This window comes from Tenebrio molitor, chromosome 4 (assembly GCF_963966145.1).
Source record: "Tenebrio molitor chromosome 4, icTenMoli1.1, whole genome shotgun sequence".
Taxonomy (NCBI): domain Eukaryota; kingdom Metazoa; phylum Arthropoda; class Insecta; order Coleoptera; family Tenebrionidae; genus Tenebrio; species Tenebrio molitor.
The window spans coordinates 6,835,715-6,855,258 of NC_091049.1; the positions used below are offsets into that span (position 1 = coordinate 6,835,715).

Below are 19,544 nucleotides of genomic sequence, written 5' to 3' on the forward strand. Positions count from 1 at the left end.
CTTTGATTTTTCCCTCTCATTTCCAAGGATACAACAAAAATGAAATATTTGCAGACTATTGGGATGCATAGAATGTTTTTAAATGTTGCCACATTTAGTGTAATGAATAGGTCCATATCTTCTACAAAAAAGCAGATTGATTTTTTTAAACATTTTTACCTGATCTCTTAATGACTACTTAACAACGTACTACTACGTTGTTCCGCGAATTTTGGGGCATCCAGTATAATATGTAATAATCATGATTTATTTGAATAATGAATATGAAAGAAAATGAAGAAAAGAAGAATTTCAAGATGAAAGAAAAATAAAATCCAAATATGAAAAAATATAATCTAAAATTTCAAATCAACAAAACAAAACAATGAAAAAAGATATCATGGATTCAGTAGATATGTAATAAGAAAATTTCTGACAAAAAAAAAGAACTGATAAGTTGACTGACACATTGAAATTGAAGTAATTTATGATGTACAGTGTGAACATAAAGTTTGAAACAAAATTCATAATAGTGTCATGTGATGCTTTTGAGAAAATCTTTCGCACACGTTGATTTTATTTTGAAAAATGCCATCTCGTGACTAGCAATTTGTTTAAATGATGTCATTGATTTTTGCGCAATGACGCCATTACCAATTTTTTTAGATGACAACCCCCAGTTTTTTAGCTCTTTCTGATCGAAATTCCTAAACGATGAATGAAAAAAATTGGTACCTGACATAACAATGCAAATGCAAACCTGCATTCGATTACATAACAATTTTTTCCAGAAAGCGTCAAATGTTACTTCAAAATTTAATTTAATTTTTAATGTAAAAATTTTAATTGACCTCAAACAAAAACAACCCAACATCTAAGGTTAACAATAAAATTTAATGCAAATGTTGAAATTGCCGTAAACGAAATAAAATCGACCTGTCCGAGCGATTTTCCTAAAAACGTCACATAATTCTATTATGAATTTTGTTCCAAACTTCATGTTCACACTGTACGTACAAGTGCATAAATTAGTACTTTTTTCACGAATGGAATCTAAAGTAAAGATACTTTATGCATGAGTTCCATACAATATTTTTTGGTACACGCTCTCCAAAATTGCCATTTTACGGATTCATTTGAATCCGTAAAATGAGTCTTTTGCGGATTCATTCCCGAAAAATTGCCATGACAATAAAATAGTATGTATATAGGGGTATTCACGAGTGATAATGAGCTCCACAGAATAAAAAATGCAACCCACAATACATGTTCAAAAAAAGCCGGACATTTTAATTTCAGTAGCCAGCTTTTTCGGAAATGTAGTGTGGGTTGGATTTTTTATTCTGTCGGGCCCATTATTACTCGTAAATAACCCTGTATTATTACATGAGCAAGTAAAGAAGGTTTTAGTCTCAAAGTATTTAAAAATTACTTACTTTTTCATGAAGATAATATAGTGACGCATCTTCGTTTACAAGCACTACCCCGTTATTTTTTTCCAGCGGTTAAATGTATCATATTCTTTATAATACATGGAACGCGATTTTGCTGGAAGTAAACCCAGTTCAATGTCTTGCCTTTTTAGAAATATCTTCAGGATTTTGAAGCATTTTAAAACTTTTCTGGTATTTTTTAAATGACAGAATTAATAAATCAACAAAACAAACTTGTTGCTATGGCTATAAGTTTTTATTTACGGTTGCTCTTTTTTGAACAACTTTACCGTGATCGCAATAGAAATTTCGTAATGAAAAGTCTTGTGAAAGGTTTGGAGAGCTATTACCAAAAAATTTTGTTTGTCACACGTACCTAAAACGTTTTTGCGGACTCATCTGCTATTCCAGACTCGGCTGTCGCCTCGTCCGGAAACAGCAACGATTCGTCCGCAAAAACAATGTTTTAGGTACTTGTAACAAAAATAACTATTTCAACGACTGTCAATTAGAAAAACAATCTACAAATAATAACACAAATAAAAAATTCGCGAAATAACTTCCATTGTTTTCAGTGCACTCTTCAGCTATTTCGATATATTTTATATTACGAGTATAACTTCAGAATAAAATAATAGGTGCGTTCTTTCGGTGCATAAAATAAATCTACTGAAACCGGTAGTTCACAGTTTGGCGTTCTATTGCATCAACATTTTCTGAATCTTCCCACTATTCAAACCATGTTTAAACATCGTAGCGTTAGTAGGAAGATTGGTTTGCGCGCGAAACTGAGGGAATCTGTCACAGAACGGAACGAACTAATGTCTATGGGACTAACGGAATTAGGTGTTGGTGTTCTGTGCTGGGAGTTGAGGTTAGGATCAGAAATTATAGTGAATTGGGGAAATTAGTCGAAAATCTACGAATGACGTTTGTCCGAGAAACCGCTACTAGCCGTTCTTTCGACAGCCCTAACTTCTGCTCAGTGGATTTATTTATTGCACCAACAGAACGTACCTAATGACACGTTACGACACTCCATTCCACGCTGCTTCGTTCATTCACTATTACCGCAAACAGGATAATTCACGCCCTAAAAATAATGAAATGTAGTAGAATTTTTTTAACAGTCGTTGAACCAAATATGTTTTACTGTGAAACATACAACAGACTTTTTTAATGTTGCTTTTAACAAAAGAGAAATATTTTGGAAAAAATAGTGTTACGAGGCCACATTACGAATACGAGAATGTCGAACGAATAAACTTCTTTTTACATATCTTTGTTAAAAGCTTTTCTTATCGCGATTAAAAAAAAATTGAATCCATTAGTCTTCGTCGAGTTAAAACCTTCAAAGCTGAATTCGAACGAGAGTAATGTATGTTTGTGGCATAACCTGATTCGTCAAATCACACTGTTTTTGTGGCAGTGTGAGATTTAGTATCGTCTTGCGTCAACATTACCCCCTCCTGAAACAATATCTGCGACTCACTCACGCACAAAGCCAGTTGTTTGAATTAATCAAAATACGAACTTCTCCAATTTGCTCTGACATACATCTGAATACATTAAATAAACTAATTTCGTCTAAAAGCCTCTCTATTATCAAACAATGCCGTCGATAACGTAATCAGCTTTGATACACCACATATGCAAAAGATTCACTTACCTAATTAGAGTAGAAATTCTTCGCAATCGCATTATCTCTTATTTATCTAGTTACGAAGAGGCGCATCAAAGAGCCACCACCTCGTTAGGTGTAGAGTAGCAAAATGGATCAACTGCTCACACGACAACGCTAATACAAGATTCCGCATTGCTTTTTGAATTCCTCTCGATCGACCCTCTGTTTTGGCAGACGCAACCGCCTCATTACATTACCGCAACCCTAAACTCGTCCGACAATTAGATAAAGAAATTTTCCGGCGTCTTCTACAACGGAGTTTTAACGAGATTACCGCGTCGGGAAAAGGCGAACATAAGGACATAAACGAGCTTCTCGCTTTATGGAGTTAAGAAAGTCGAAAGAAGAATTAATCGAAGAGGTGATAAGTGGATCGAATGAGGAACGAACGGAGGAAGTTTTCCTGTTGTTGTGTCCTGGACGATTTGTCTTTCGGTGATGGTTGGGCGGTTTATTGCATCCAACATGTTGATGAATGGTGAATGTGCTTATCGGGGAGTTATTTCCGCCGCCTCCATAAATCAACAGATGAAAACAAATTAATGACCAAGAGGACCCAAATCGATGGGTCCTTCACGGAGAATTATTGCCACAATTTTGTCGGGTCCACTTTTGTTATTCCATTTTGTTAAAAAAAAACCTTCAAAAACAATTTCCCAAATGAGCTGAGATTTATTTGAGCAACAGCGTATATTTCTAGCTCCGAATAATGTAATAAACTGGATAAATATCGTCTAGAATACAGCTGATTATGTAAAGTGAATTATTCATGGAAACAGACTTTCCAGATATAAATCTTAATGCTTTGGCCTGATTTTAGATAAAATTTTATGATGGGAAATTTGTTATGGGCGATGTGGATCTAAAATCAAAATGCTATTAAATTCATAATGGTGCTTGTCGTGTCTAGAAAATTTCATATTAATAATGATTAATTGATATAATACGACAAGAAAAAGGAAGACAAATAAACAGCGAAATAGTTTTGAAAAAAAAAATAATTTAAAAATAAAAACGTCGCGCGCTGGTGTCTTATTGGACAGGTGCGATCACGTGATGCCCCTCCCGTTGACAGTTTTAGGCGCGTGATTGAAATCCGCAGTAAGTGGATAATTTTTAATTGTTGAGATGAATGGGTTAATAAAGAAGTGATAAATGAAGATTTAGTACATGAATGACGTTAAAGAATCGGGGATGAGATGAGAAATTAGAGAATGGGATCACTTAATCCTTGCTCTTGTTACACAAATTCTGGCAATATATCACAAAGTTCCCTTTTTTCAGTTGATTTATTTTTGTTCTCGGACGCGTTTAATTCTCCTTTGTTCTGTTTGGTTAATTTAAAATTTATCAAGTAATATTAAGCCTCGCAATTAAATATAACCCGAGGTAAGCGTCGCCGTCGGGACGGTTAGGAAAATTATACGAAAAACATGGGAAATGCGTGAATCTGCTCGAATTTTAATGTTGTATAATTTAAGAGTAGTAAATACATGAATACATGATGAAGGTATCTAATGGAAAAAAAACTGAGAAATATGTAGATAAATAAAAAAATTAAATTTTGCGTTTAAACATCCATTTCAATTCTTAGTGACATAATCTACTATTTTTCACTTGCTGCGATAAATTTAGGTTCTTTAAAGTTTTCAATTTAGGTCGGCTGTTGGCAATAGTCGCCGGTAGCTCAGCCTTGGGACGGGGTAAAAGATAAGAGTTAACTCAACCCAAAAAGACAAGAAGGGGCGCCAAGATCCTCCGGCGCTGTTGGTACGGGAGTATCCGGATCCAATAATACTCCGGAGCCAATACCCGAAATAAAACAAACGTGTCTAAGTTGACCAGTTTAATTAACGTGCATTCCCTAATACAAAGGAACTAAATGTCATTTAAAAAAATTTCACATGCGAACACATAATTTTTTTAACAATTCTGATGAAGATTTTTTGTGTAAAAAGAACAATGTATCACAAGTATACACTTACATACCAAAATACAAAAAAAAATGAAAAAACGTTACTATCGTCTCTGCTTAATCCCCCCGCAGTGAAATCCACTCCAAGAGGGAATTTACTTAGATTATTTATAAAAAAAAATCTTTGGAGTGAAATACAAATTTCTTTGACTATTAGAGGTTTTCCACCACATAAGTTAGTTTTGAAAGTTAATTGCATCGTTTTACTGATCAGAAACTTAAATACAAAGGAAGCATTAGTCAATGGAACAAGAATGCGCATCAAGTTTATGCATCGTAGTGCTACTGATTGCGAAGTTTTCACTGGAACCGCACGCAATAAGAGAATTTTGATTCCACGTATAAATTTAACATATTCCTATTTTACCATTTAACTTTCAAATAACTCAATTTACAATTATACCTGCGATGACAATAAATAAGTCTCAAAAACAAACATTAAAAAAAATTGGAATTTTATTGAGGCAGCCAGTTTTTACACATAGTCAATTGTACGTCGCAGCAAGTAGAGTTCGATCATTCGGTTTGAGATTTTATATTTCCGAATATAACGGTCAAGGGCATTTAGCAAACGATGAAAGAGTTTTTACAAAAAACATCGTCTACACAGAAGTTTTAAATCATTAAATTCCTTTTCAAACTACATACATATTTTAAGTTCAATGGACAACCGCCCGGTTTTTTTGTTTCAATATATAAAAAAATACGAAGCACGTATTCTTTATTTCATTTTAATTTTTTGTATTCATTTTTTATTTAAATTTTATATAATTTGAAAAAGATAGTCAAATTAACTGTGTAGCCTTGGCGAAACCTGGCCAGTATAGCAATAAAAAAAACCCAAGGAAATGTCAAAAAACCCGTTATCGTTTTTTAAATATGGCTTAGCCAAACTATAACTCATTTTTCCTATAGTTCGTATTTTTCAAATTAACTCGAAAATTAATGCATATTGACGTATTTGTACACGCTCGCAGCTGACGTAAATTCAAAAAAAAATATATGCAATGATTATAGAGGTACGGTTGCTGGACAAATAAAACTGGGACACTTAAAATTTAATCTATGTAAATCAGACCATTGAATTGTCAATATATTTGTCAGTGTCTATATAATATGTCATACCAATGTTAACCTATTTGTGATAAAGCCGTAATTAAACGATGCAAATTTGTAAATTTTGACTTAATTATGTGATTGTCATTTTTGTCCCAGTTTTATTTGTCCATCGACTGTACCTACATATATTGAGTTTTATAAAAAAAACTCAATAACGTTCAAACTTAAAAATTTAATGAATAACGGTCGAATTTCGACCGCTGGGCGACCTCTAGTAATAATATAAATAGAACTTCGAAGCAATGCTTGTCTTTTGGTTGGTTAGTAGGCACCTAAATAAATTTGTAATTATGTAAATAAAAACCCAAAATTATTTTTTTCGGATTTTTTTGCTGTAAAACGTTTTTTCGAGATAAGTAAACACTCATTTGATAGATAAATGAACTGCACTACTGCAGCCTGGATAGTTGCAGTAACATGTGGTTACTCTCAGACAGACAAAAACTGACATTTGAAAAATTTAGGTTACAATTTATATCTTCACATTCACATTTATTAAATTCAACACAAATTCGGATAATGAACATTTACGCACACAATAGCTATTTGTGCAATAAGTTAGGAAAAGTGATTTTTTTCCGTACGAGATGCGGGATTTTTAATCGAGACGAAGTCGAGATTAAAAACGCGTCGAGTACGAAAAAAACACTTTTCCTACGAATTGCACACATGATTTTTTCTACTGGAGTTTGGAAAATACATAAAATTTGGATATTTTTAATATACTATTAATTATTTCTAAATTAAAAAGCGAAATCAAAATTGTTCTGCTTTCGTTACCATAGAGAAACAATTTATTAATGAAAAATTGTGAAGGCGTTTAAGCTTTTGTCTCAATTATAAATACCAGTTTTTACGTTACGTATCCCAGGAAACGACCAAAATTGAACTTTTAGTGTTGAAATATTATTTCCGCCCTTAGTAGGAAATTTTTCACTTTTCCTAACTCAAATTAGTATTACAATGTTGAAGTTTTCCAAACTCTAGTAGAAAAAACGGTTTACTTCGATTTTATCAGTTTGTATTTTTGAATTTTTTTGAATCTTAATGTAAGTACGCGCTGCGAACACTCCAACTGTCTACCAGAGAATGAGAAGTCTCTGAAGGTCACAAAAAACTGTCCAAACCTCGTGGGCGGTTTTGTTTAAAATTCAATTCGATTATTCAAAGCTCGGCAAATAAAGAAGGACTCCTTACGACCCTAACGAAGACGGTCTCACTTCATGCATCTGTAAATGTCTGAAGCGTGTGGTTCAGCAACATGGAAACGGACACTTTCTTGGTCGCGTTCGACCTGAACCAGTGGTAAAAAGACCAGATGCCAAGTGTGCCAAATCCTCAGTTCCGCTCTACCTAGGTACATGTTACAGATACATCTTAACGACTGGATCAATTCCGCCACTAATAAATCTCTCCCAATATTGGACGTTCATTTGGATCAAAATTCATTGCAGCAGTTTAGAGGAGCCCAAAGACTTGAAGAATACTTCTAGCCAACTCCCTTTTTTTTTTAACTGACGCAATTGCTTCAAAACGACGCAGTTTTTCTCTTTTCTTCACGACAACGGGGTACAGAAAGCCCTGTTGGCCCAAATCGAGCCGTCCGTCGGGTCCTTTGTGTTTAACAGAATCTGCTGAAGTTCATTAACAAATTATAGCTTTAGGACTGATTTACCAGTAAATATACTCATTTCGACAAATCAGCAACACGACGTTATACTGGGTGGGGCCCTCAAAAACCGGTTGATGGAGTGATTGTGCAAATGCGAGTTACAGTGAACTCACGGAAGGTTTCTTTAGATGGTCTGCTCTCTTGAGCTCCTAATAAATTGGAATTTTCCAACGTGCCGTCACTCTCAAGACGCAATGCGACAATTTCTGCGTCTCACTTTTCCACTATTCGCAACTCAGGCTAGACAACAACACGAACAGCTTACTCAACAGTTGCATAAGATAGCTGAAGAACTGGGTTTCGCTCTATACATTCGTCACGATCAAATTGTCGATGTTGATCTAAAATCGCGACGTGATGATGGAGCAGTTCATTGCAAATAGTTTCGGTGTACTTCGAAGTTCTACAGTGGTTGCTAAACGTGGGACTTTTGCCCGAATGTCCCATCACGGCGTACCCCCTTTCTTGACCAAGTTTTATAACCATAGGAGGGTACTGCTCAAGGTTCTGAACGAAGAAAATTTTTCGTCGTCTCAAAGTGTTCTCTTCATCTACACGTTGATAGACAGAGAGTTTGGAGGGAAATTGTTGCAAGAGCAGCGGCGAAACGACGGTGGTAACGGTCTGTACCCACCACCCTCCTTGCAAGCCCTTCTCACAACATATGTATTTGGTCGACTTGTCGTACATTCAGTCTCATTTGTTTTCTTAGATTTGGCTAACACTCTAGATCAAGAGCGCTCCAAACCCATCACAATCCACCTGACTAAATTTCCAGCAGTTTTCAAAGTAAGTCCGAGAGAGATAAAAATCACACTTAAGCCTTCTGGCAACAGAACCACTGCGATTACAACACCGCGATGGTTTTCCTTCTAGACCCACTCATATCACCCGAAGACTTGAGCCATTGGCACCACAATGTAGCGCTGAGATCGCTGATATTGCAGAAGCAACACAATTTCTGTTGTACTTTCAAGTCAGACAACGAGGACTTCTTAACAGCGATAAGTCTCTACGTCGTGAACAACATGCTACACGAGGCGTTTTACCAACCAAGAGTGATCAGTGGCGACCAAGACGAAGCTAATAGTGTTTCAGACGGACATTTTTCGCAGAGAGAGTGGTAAAGATTATATAACTCTAGAGGAAATTTTGAAAGAAGCGGCGGATTCAGGTGAAGTGTCTCAGAATAAGAGTATTGCGTCAAATGATCAGTACACTTTTGAAAAGGATAAATCTCATGAGTATTCTGTCATTGGCAGTAGTAAAAATGTGTCAATGTGGTCACTCTCGACCTAATCGTAAACGAGCGTTTACCGAGTTGGTTACTCTTGAGGTGTTCGAGTAACGATGGTATCCCCAACCATTAGTGGAACCCATGGGCCTTCCACTCCGGCCACATTTACTAAAACGAAGGAACAAACGGAACGGGATTTTCGAACCGTGACCATATCCCCCTCCTTAAATAAGTAAATTCGGATTCGTTCCCTCCCAAATTTGACGCAATAGGGAGTAGACTGGTAGTTCCGTGACGCGAGGTACGGATGGCGGCTAATTTGTCTGCCCACTGTCGATGGTAGTGGTTGACGATGGCGCCGATTATGGTTTTGCGGGGCGGCTAACCCAGGTCACAACGGGAATTTTGTTTTAAATAGAAGCTCTGTTCCCGACGATTCCAAATTCAGACGGAACGATCTGACGTAAGCCTCTTTAGGGTCGTCCTTCGGAGGTTGATCTTGCGACCGTGGTTCCGCGGCAATTGCGGCCGCTGCTGGTTCTCGGAAAGACGGAAGGTCCACACGTGTCCTTTCCAGGCGCTGGCCCACTTCGACGGGACCAGAGAAGAAAGAAGGGAAAAGAGAAGACCCTTAAAGAAAGACCCTTTCATGGAATGAAGGAGAGGCGAATTAGAACTGATCATGGTTGAAAATTGTGACTTACTCAGTCGATATGAGGTCTTTTTTCTTTGGGGCGTAAAAGCCGTGACTCCTGGAATTTCCGTACGCACAAAGTCACAGAACGGAGAACAACTCAGGGTACGGAGGTTTCGCCTAGATCCCGAAATCGGCAATATTGAAGCGAAAACTGAAGACGAAGTACATACACCCAGTCACGAAAAAAACCGAAAAAAACCCGAATATTTATCGCCTACCCCAAAAAAGTCTACTCAATCTTGGCGAAGGAAAACAGGCCTTAATAGCAATCAACGGAAGGAAAAATCGAGAACCGACAGGTGCGTGCGTTTGAGAATTTTCAATTCGCGGAAGCAGAACTGAGACAGATTAGGGAAAATCAAATCAAAAGAGTATTTCTTTTCTTGGCGATGGTGCTGTACTGACTATTCCTGGCTCATCCAACAATAACAAAACTTTGTCTAATCATCGTGTAGCTTCTTTAATACTGCTACAAAGTCACTATGAACGTTGCAACAGTAGCTCGAGTACTGAAACTTTTCAAGTAAAAGCTTCATGTTCTTACATTTCTCTTTCATATGCACTGGACGGACCAAAGGAACTGAAGGGTGTCTACACTCACAATCTTAATAAGTACAGAATGTTTTCGCAAAAGAAACGTATTTCACAAAATTAATACTTATACTTATAAAACAAATCAACATAATTTCCTACACATATACAAAGTGTTCCAAAATAATTGTAATATCGTAGGATGCTTGGATCGGAAAAAAATGTTTGCCACCTTTCGACGATAAGGTTTCGCACTACACTACACCAAACATAACCTCCAAGCAGCTGACAAGTGTCAAATATCATTTCTGCCATTCATTGCCTGTTGTCAATATTTTAAAATTCACAAGAAAGTGAAACGATGCCTCGGGTTTACCCAAAGAAAACTAGTCAAAACATTTTATTATTCTAAAGAGTTGTAATTGCTTAAAAACCATTACAAACTGATTTAGTTAATATTGTTTGATTGGTAAACCTAAACGCTCTTGTCAAAACCTAATAAGATATCCCAATCATTTTGAAACACTTTGCCTTATCATCTGTATAAATTCTCGACGAAACAAATTTTCTTGAAATATCTGACCACTCAATCTTCGTCTGCAAATTATTAAGCAAAATGGAAATGTCTCGCGACCTCTTCTTAATTAAAATCGTTGTCCTTTTCTCTGTTAATTACCAAATCCGAACGGCTCATGCGAGAAACGTAAATGCCACAAATGCTAGTTCAAACAAACAAAACTCGAACGTTTTCTAATTTTCGTTGTGTTAACATTTTTCCTTTGATGCCGACGTTGACTAATCAACTTTTCTCTTAGCCCGTTCGTTTATTTACAAACGCGAGACATTTAAATTAACGAAATTCGTTCCTTTCTTCTCCGAAAGACGCACTCGAACATCTTCGCTCACCTCCTTAGCATATATTTTTTTTAATTTCACTGATGCCGTTTTCTTGCGCAACTGCAATTCTCGAAAATGTCTCATTTATACAAGAATCTTCGAATTTCAAGTGAATCTCCGGCGCCATCGGACAAAACTGGAATTTACGACGCTTAACAAATCGTCATTAGCTCGACACTAAAATTAGATTTTCCTTTTGGGCATTCTTCATTAGGGCAATTCGCCCGTCGCCGAACAATAAACTAGCTGATTCGTCGCTAAATTATCGGTTATTGTTATGGCTTATCGTCGCTATTAATGAAAATGGAGTTCCATCCGTCACGGTCCGACATTAATTTAAGTAGACAACACTCTGATATAACCCTTTTCATGATTTAGAGGGTCGTAAAACCTGTCTGGTTCGATGGCAAACGCAAAGCAAACGTTCCGCGTCCGCATTACACTATAAAACCGAATCGATCTAGCTTCAGTACTCGACGAGTCAATTCATCGCGACAAAAATCCCTAAAAAAAATCCCCCAAAAAAATTTCAACCCCGCAACATGCAAACCGGCAAATTCAATAGAGATCGCGTTCCTCGATGAAAAATTACGGTTTTGTCGTTTTTAAAACCCCGTCCTCGTGTTCGACTCTCGCGGGAAATACCGCTTTTTGGTAGGCAGGGCGTCGTGCATTATTTGTCAATTTGGATGTTTCCACAGTTGCTTCCGATGTAACGTGGACGGCTTTCTGCATAATTTATTTTGTTTAGTTGATGGCAGTGTTCGATCGTCGATCGTTGCACCGATGCGGTCTCGTCCTCTTCGGGAAAATTATGTTTATGATGGCAATTATCGACGATTGACAATTTAGGTGGGGCGCGGAAGCTCCGATTTCGGAATGACGACCGATCGACCTTTGACATTCCTGCGACGTTTAATTGGACGCGACCGGAGTGGAGGAGTCGACGCCGCAAGATGGCGAAAAAAATCGCTCCGGAGTTAAATTACTGTTCGGGTCGGTGTGGAATGTGGCACGAAAGGTGATAAGTGACTTGCTATTACGCTAAATGCAATTTGCGAAAAACACTAAAAAAATCTTAGGCATTTAAACTCGTTCCAACGACAAAGAGAAAGACTAATTATTACCAATTTATTCCATCTAGGCTATGTAATTGAAATTCATTATTTTCTTCCATTCCTAGATAGGAACTATTTATTATTCTTCTATCTATTATTCTACAGGGTGTCTCAACTAAGACTTTCGAGCCTAATAACTCAGTTATTTTCCAGCGGATTTTTGTGAAATTTAAAATGCAGATATTTTAGACGGTGAAGAATAAAATCCCATTAATGCAATCACCCAAGTCTTAAAAACGTAATTTTTACATGCCATTTTAAAATGTTGAATCAATTAAGATTTACATAAAAAATTGATCGTCAATAAAAAATGCTGTAGGGAAAAACTCGTCCTTGAAAGACGTCTGGTTTGCAAGAAAAAAAGCAAAAAACTGTGTTAAACGTGGCTGCAAATGCAAAAACGTAGACGCGTATGAAACATACGCCCAATTTTGCAGAATTCTGGTCATCCCCTTTCGCAGAAGCGCAAGTGACATATTTGACGTTTATCTTGCTAACCTTACAAACACTTACAAAGTTAAAGACAACATTTGGATGTAATTTATTATACTGGATGTACGTACGCTTCCTGTGTCTTCAAATAAATTGACGACTCTCTTAACCTTACATTTTGTAAAGCCTACATTTGGATAGTGTTCCACGAGAAAACGAACTGTGTCATTGAAGTTCTTACGACACTCTCCATAGGAAATTTTTTTTCCTGTTTCAACAATATTGAAATTTCTGCCGCTGTAGTGTATTTTCAGAGTATTTTCAATAAATTTTCACAATTTGACGTATCCAATAAAGCGCACCCAATTTTGACAGACTTTAAAGGGTGTACAAAATGTTGCTTGGCAATTAATCATCAATTGTTTCAAAAGGTAACTGCTCAAATACCTTCAAATTTTACATTAAATTTTTAACGACAAAATCTAATCTTTTCGTTGAATCAGACAAGTGATTTACTTAATTGTTTGTGTAGACCCCTATTTTTTAATGTTTAACAATCTAATAATAATCGCGCATAATTTTCGATAAAGGAAACATGTGTTAAAATTACATTTTTTAACTTGAGATAATTTTATTATTACTAATTGAACCTTCACGGTCTAAAATATCTGCATTTTAAATTTCATAAAAATCCGTTGGCAAATAACCGAGATATTAGGCTCGAAAATCTTAGCTGAGACACCCTGTATATATTGATGGAAATATCGACTTGAAAAATGTTTCACTTTGTTTTATCAATCAGTTATTGTTATTTTGATTATTGTTTTCATTCACTTTTTGAATTCTTCTAATTTTCGGATATTTTATATTGACAATTAATTCAGCGAGAGAGAGGGAGAGAGAGGGAGAGGGAGAGAGAGAGAGAGAGAGAGAGAGAGAGAGAGAGAGAAATAACGAAAAACAGAAGTAGGCTCTGTTTTTCTATACCTAACACACACTTCAAAGAGAAATTAAATAAATCATTTTCAAAACCTATCTCCGAGAAATGTAAAAACCTAATGATGCCCGCTGCAGAGAGAATAATATTGCAGTAACATCAGCACTGTTATGGCTAAAAAATCCAAACTCGTCCTTTAACCACAACAAAGAATCCTTAAAGTGAAATCTACGAAAACTAGATTCACTTGTCATTAACTTTGAATTGAATTTAAAAAAGAAGAATTTCATCGTTTTCCAAGACAATACATAACAAAAACGAATTCAACAATTATAATTATTACTCAGTGACTTAACAAAATTCTTCGAGTGAATAATGTGAGAAAAGTTGTTAAAGTTAAATTAGTACTGAAACTAAATCTACAAATGCAATCTGCGTCCCGTAAGAGGTTCAACTAATTTTAGATAAAGTTTTACCTTCAGAAAGTGCAAATTCATAGCTTCATTCAACGCAATAGGGAGAAAACTAAATACACATAAACCACGCCACTTTCAGAAATAAATCTAGACCGGATTATATCTTTTATACCGGCATGCCAATTTTAAACAATATTTTCCGTTTCTCAATGCAACCAACATAAACGCAAAACGAAATTAAAAAAGTTTACGAGATGAAACCTGAAAGCTTTGTTTTTTTTTCAACTACATACTTTGATCTCACATTATTATCATCATCAAACAAAGTTTCGTATTTATTTACGAACGTTGACTTATATTCCTTTGAGCTTTACCACCCCCCACTAAATTAAAACACCCTGTACGAACCATCCCCGTCTTTTCCTTTTAATAAAACCCGGCGAAACTTGCTCGCATGCAACTTTCTTAATAATTACGCGGACGCCGCCCCCGGCAGAACGCACTCCCGGACACCGTGGCGCACCTGATAAACCCTCCCCATCATGCCTATTGTCTTCGCCGCCCTCCACGATGTTTACTCCGTCATAATTGTTGTTTTGTTTTAGGTTGTTTATCGCCGCCGCCTACACCCCCTCGTTGTGTGTTTATTCGTGTGTCGGGGGAATGTTAGCCGGGCGACCAGTGGCGGAGTGTCCGTGTGTTCCAGTGGGGGTCCTTTAATAGTCCGGACGGCCATGTCCTTCGGCGGAGCTTAGACGGCGCAAAAAGGTGAGTCCACAAAATCCGCGTCATTTTCGCCGAGTCCGGGCTCCGGGCGATTACGTTACGTGACCCGTTTGTCAAACGCGAGCCGGAGTCGGCGCTAATTGTCCGGCGGTGGCGGCTCCGGGACCCCGTTTTGCATATTTAAGTAAAGTCGGGCGGCTGAGGCCCACACGGCAATGCGACATTTGCTTTCGGAATAGCTGCACACGGGGTAGAAAAAGAAGTCGAATCTGTAGGATAATGTTGACAAATAACGCACCCTTTCAGAGACGAGATTTTCGTCTACGTTCGATGAATACAGAAGAGGCGGAATGCGGAGAATGTTACCGGAACCAACCCCGTTCCAACGCGTCACACTTCCAACCACCACAAAGTCAACATTTTACAAATGAGCGTGATTTAAGTTGGCAGTCTTGCAAAATCGACGATTTCGCAACCCTCGACTCAATTAAATGAAACAATCTTTGTCCCAGTTGCGTCAGAAAGGAGTGGCTTCTTTCAGTTTGGATCGTTTGGGGAGCAACCGCCGATTTTTTTTCAACCCCCGAAGGATTTATTTTTTGAATATTTCACATCCCAAGGGTTATCAGTTAACACAGCGGCCGCTTAAACCCGACCAAGGGTCCTCAAGAAATATTTACTTTATGGATCGTCGCTCTCGTCTTATAGATTAGTTACGAACGATTTTTTTTAACAAAACATATGGCGAGTTTGCTAAAAATTGTGCCTGGAATTTATTGGGGATATATCACAAGGTACAATTTCAACCCCCATCATTCACTTAAAATTGCTCTATAAAAAATAGAATTACAGTAGTGCTTCCTGGGTCATAAGTACCACCACGAACAAAGAGGGTGCTCATTGGGTGTGTAATATTTATACGGCCGCTCAAATATATGGGGGGATGGTAGAACGAGGGTAGAGTTACACAAAAACATGAATTACGAAAACAAGGCATTATAAAAAAGAATGTCTCCGATAAATTACAGTTTCGCAGGTTAGAAAACCTCAAAAATATATTTTGTCTTGAAACTAAATCTACAAGTTATAACTGCCAAACTAACGGGCCTTCAAATAAATTTATATTTAGAGCAACCTATGGCAATTCAATTGTTTGCAACATTTTTCCAGCGTAGAAAATGACACAAGAAACATCTGATATTTTAACGAAATAAAATTAGGTTAGAAAATATTTTAAATTTTTGTAGTGCATTCTCCCTATTCCCCTTCCACGGAATATGACAATATGAAATTGGGAAAAAGCTTACTATGTAACCTGTGTAACTCCGGGGAATAATTGGTTACCTACAAAAATTACTTTACACTGTTAACAGAATTAGAATGTCTCCTACGCCTACTCTAAATATATATTTATTTGAAGGCCCGATATGTCTACAATTTGTAGAATTGATTTGGATTTTTTCAGATTGATCAGGTGTGTTTTTGACGATATTGTAAAATATAGCACAATATAGCCACATTTAGTATTGAGACTAAGTCTAGGACTAATCAGCTCTATATACAGGGTGTCTCAGCTAAGACTTTCGAGCCTAAGATCTCGGTTATTTGCCAACGGATTTTTATGAAATTTAAATTGCAGATATTTTTGACCGTGAAGGTTCAATTAGTAATAATAAAATTACCTCAAGTTAAAAAATGTAATTTTAACACATGTTTCCTTTATCGAAAATTATGCGCGATTATTATTGGATTGTTAAACATTAAAAAATAGGGGTCTACACAAACAATTAAGTAAATCACTTGTCTGATTCAACGAAAACATTAGATTTTGTCGTTAAAAATTTAATGTAAAATTTGAAGGTATTTGAGCAGTTACCTTTTGAAACAATTGATGATTAATTGCCAAGCAACATTTTGTACACCCTTTAAAGTCTGTCAAAATTGAGTGCGCTTTATTAGAAACGTCAAATTGTGAAAATTTATTGAAAATACTCTGAAAATACACTACAGCGGCAGAAATTTCAATATTGTTGAAAAAAGAAAAAAAAAATTGCCTATGGAGAGTGTCGTAAGAACTTCAATAACACAGTTCGTTTTCTCGTGGAACACTATCCAAATGTAGGCTTTACAAAATGTAAGGTTAAGAGAGTCGTCAATTTATTTGAAGACACAGGAAACGTACGTGAACTAAATTACCTTGCTAAAATATCCCGATCATGTTTTAGTCCTTTATGGAAGAATTGAAGCATCCAGTAAAATAAATTACGTCCAAATGTTGTCTTTAACCTTGTAAGTGTTTGTAAGGTTAGCAAGATAAACGTCAAATATGTCACTTGCGCTTCTGCGAAAAGGGATGACCAAAATTCTGCAAAATTGCGCGTTTGTTTCATACGCGTCTACGTTTTTGCATTTGCAGCCACGTTTAACACAGTTTTTTGCTTTTTTCTTGCAAACCAGACGTCTTTCAAGGACGAGGTTTTCCCTACAGCATTTTTTATTGACGATCAATTTTTTATGTAAATCTTAATTGATTCAACATTTTTAAAAGGCATGTAAAAATTACGTTTTCAAGACTCGGGTGAGTGCATTAATAGAATTTTATTCTTCACCGTCTAAAATATCTGCATTTTAAATTTCACAAAAATCCGCTGGAAAATAATTGAGTTATGAGGCTCGAAAGTCTTTGCTGAGACACCCTGTATACTTTAAGAAACAAATTTAGATCTTTGAGGCTAATTTAAGCAAGAATATAAACAGAAAAAGTTACAGGCTACAACGCAAGCCCTTGCAGCCTTTGTATAATTAAAAACATTTCTCTCTTTTGCTAATTAAATATGAAAAAAAAATTAAAACATTAAAATAATTAGGCCTTGTAACAACCACTCAGCCCCCTCTCACCCATGGTCAATTTATCACCCACACAATTTCCACTCGTTGATGTCGCGACTTTAAATAAATCAAAATTTTAATTCTCTTCCTTAGACCTAGTTCCAAACTCGTCATAACTCACTCAACCCCAACACCCCCAACTTCGGTGATTTATTCTTTCGAAAGAGGACCATCTGGCCTACATCGCAAGCAGTGTAGTCGAATCGAACGCAATCAACGAATCCGCTAAAACTTCTCTCCCGCTACGTGATTGCTTTACAATAATCCGATGCACCCACCCCTCACACGTATGCTAACCGGCCACGCTCCACAACCCGAATCGCATCTCATCGACTGGCTCAATCAGGCTTCGGTCCGGAAGGGTTGCAGTAACGATCAGCACTTCGCACCGAATTAACCCAGAATTGACAATCGAAGACTCTTAATGTTGCACCCCTCGAATTTCCGCTCGCTCTTTTCCGTTCCAATAAATATCCACGATCGAGCCGTTAAAGGGGGAGCGTGTCGCGTTTACAAAGCGCCTCGGAGTAAATAAAATATATTTTTTCCATCGGTCGTGTTTACCCCGCCCTCCTCCGATAAATTAATTATCGAATCTATAAATACATCCCGTATCAGCGACGTGCGTAAGCGGCATTGTTCTAATCAACACCGATAACCTTCCTATCTACCGATTTAATTGATTTGTTTGGACCGAACAAAAGAAACGCACTGGCGCCCCCGGGGGGTGGCTGTGTGTTGCCGATAACGCGCGAGATGAATAAGTAAATCGGGAACACGGGCTGACCTTTACGTACCCAACCCTCGACACCGAAATAGATGAAAAAAATTGTCGACCAGTTCAAAACCCCGAAAAATTTTATGCGGCTGAACATTCACTTTCGCACTGCTGTACGCCGCCGCCCCCATCCGTCACGACTGCCGCCGCTCCATTAAAAGCGAAACGCAGGACCGGACCCGCTTTTAGTCGACGCGGCGATATATCAGTTTCGGCGGAGAGAAACAACCAATTACCTGCGGATATTTACGTCGGCGGCTGTAAATGCTGCTGAATTTACATTCTTCTGCACCCTTGAATCCGTCCGAGGGGGATGGGAGTTGCAAAATCGACAAAAAATATACACCTGCCAACCTAACCAAGTCTACAAGAGGATACTACGTCTACAAATGCGCTGTTAGCAAGTCTAAATTTTTACAAAAAAAATATGCATATGTAGCTAATGTCGAGACTAAGTCTACAAGGTTTAAAGTGTGTTGCACTAATTTTAAAATTGTGATAATATAAAAAAATAAGATTTTTTGTGGTAAAAAAACATCATACTCGAGTTATGTTATAGTTTATAAAAATACAAACTTAGTTTTGAGACTAAGTCTACAACCCGCAAACTATGTCTACGGTTCGTAGAATTGAGTTAATTCTATTAAAGGAAAAAGTTAAGAGTTAAGTGTTTTCGAACAACTTAATCTAATAAGCTAATTCTAAAGTGGATTGCAAAAAGGAGAAAAAAAATAAAAAATTAAACTTAGTTCTGAGACTAAGTCTACAACCTGCAAACATGTCTACCGTTCGTAGAATTAATTTAGATCTTTTGAAGGAAAAAGTGTGCGTTAATAGTATTTTACAGTAGAAGTCCGTTAGGATAGCCTTTACTGCCGAGCCAGAAATTTTGTGAGACGAGCTCGCAGAGCGAGTCGAATAATACTGGCGAGGCTGTAAAGGCCCTAACGGACGTGTATTGTACAATAGTTTTTGTAATATCTCTACGATTCGTTCACAATTATCTTTTTGAAATACATTTTTT

At 37.0% G+C, this 19,544-nt stretch overlaps 2 protein-coding genes and 1 pseudogene across 2 annotated transcripts in view; 2 read left to right on the plus strand and 1 right to left on the minus strand.

The window, feature by feature from the left end:
- The window catches only part of LOC138128138 (uncharacterized), a 29,136-nt pseudogene extending 19,379 nt beyond the window's left edge, over positions 1-9,757 (plus strand).
- Positions 1-19,544, minus strand: part of plx (PTB_TBC1D1_like and TBC domain-containing protein plx) — a 112,759-nt gene that overhangs the window by 74,523 nt on the left and 18,692 nt on the right. The window lies entirely within an intron of this gene.
- Positions 1-19,544, plus strand: part of Syt7 (Synaptotagmin 7) — a 313,595-nt gene that overhangs the window by 13,226 nt on the left and 280,825 nt on the right. Inside the window, exon 2 of the mRNA XM_069044670.1 lies at positions 14,733-14,895. The gene's annotated coding sequence lies outside the window, so the exon portion shown is untranslated. The remainder of the gene's footprint in view (positions 1-14,732; positions 14,896-19,544) is intronic.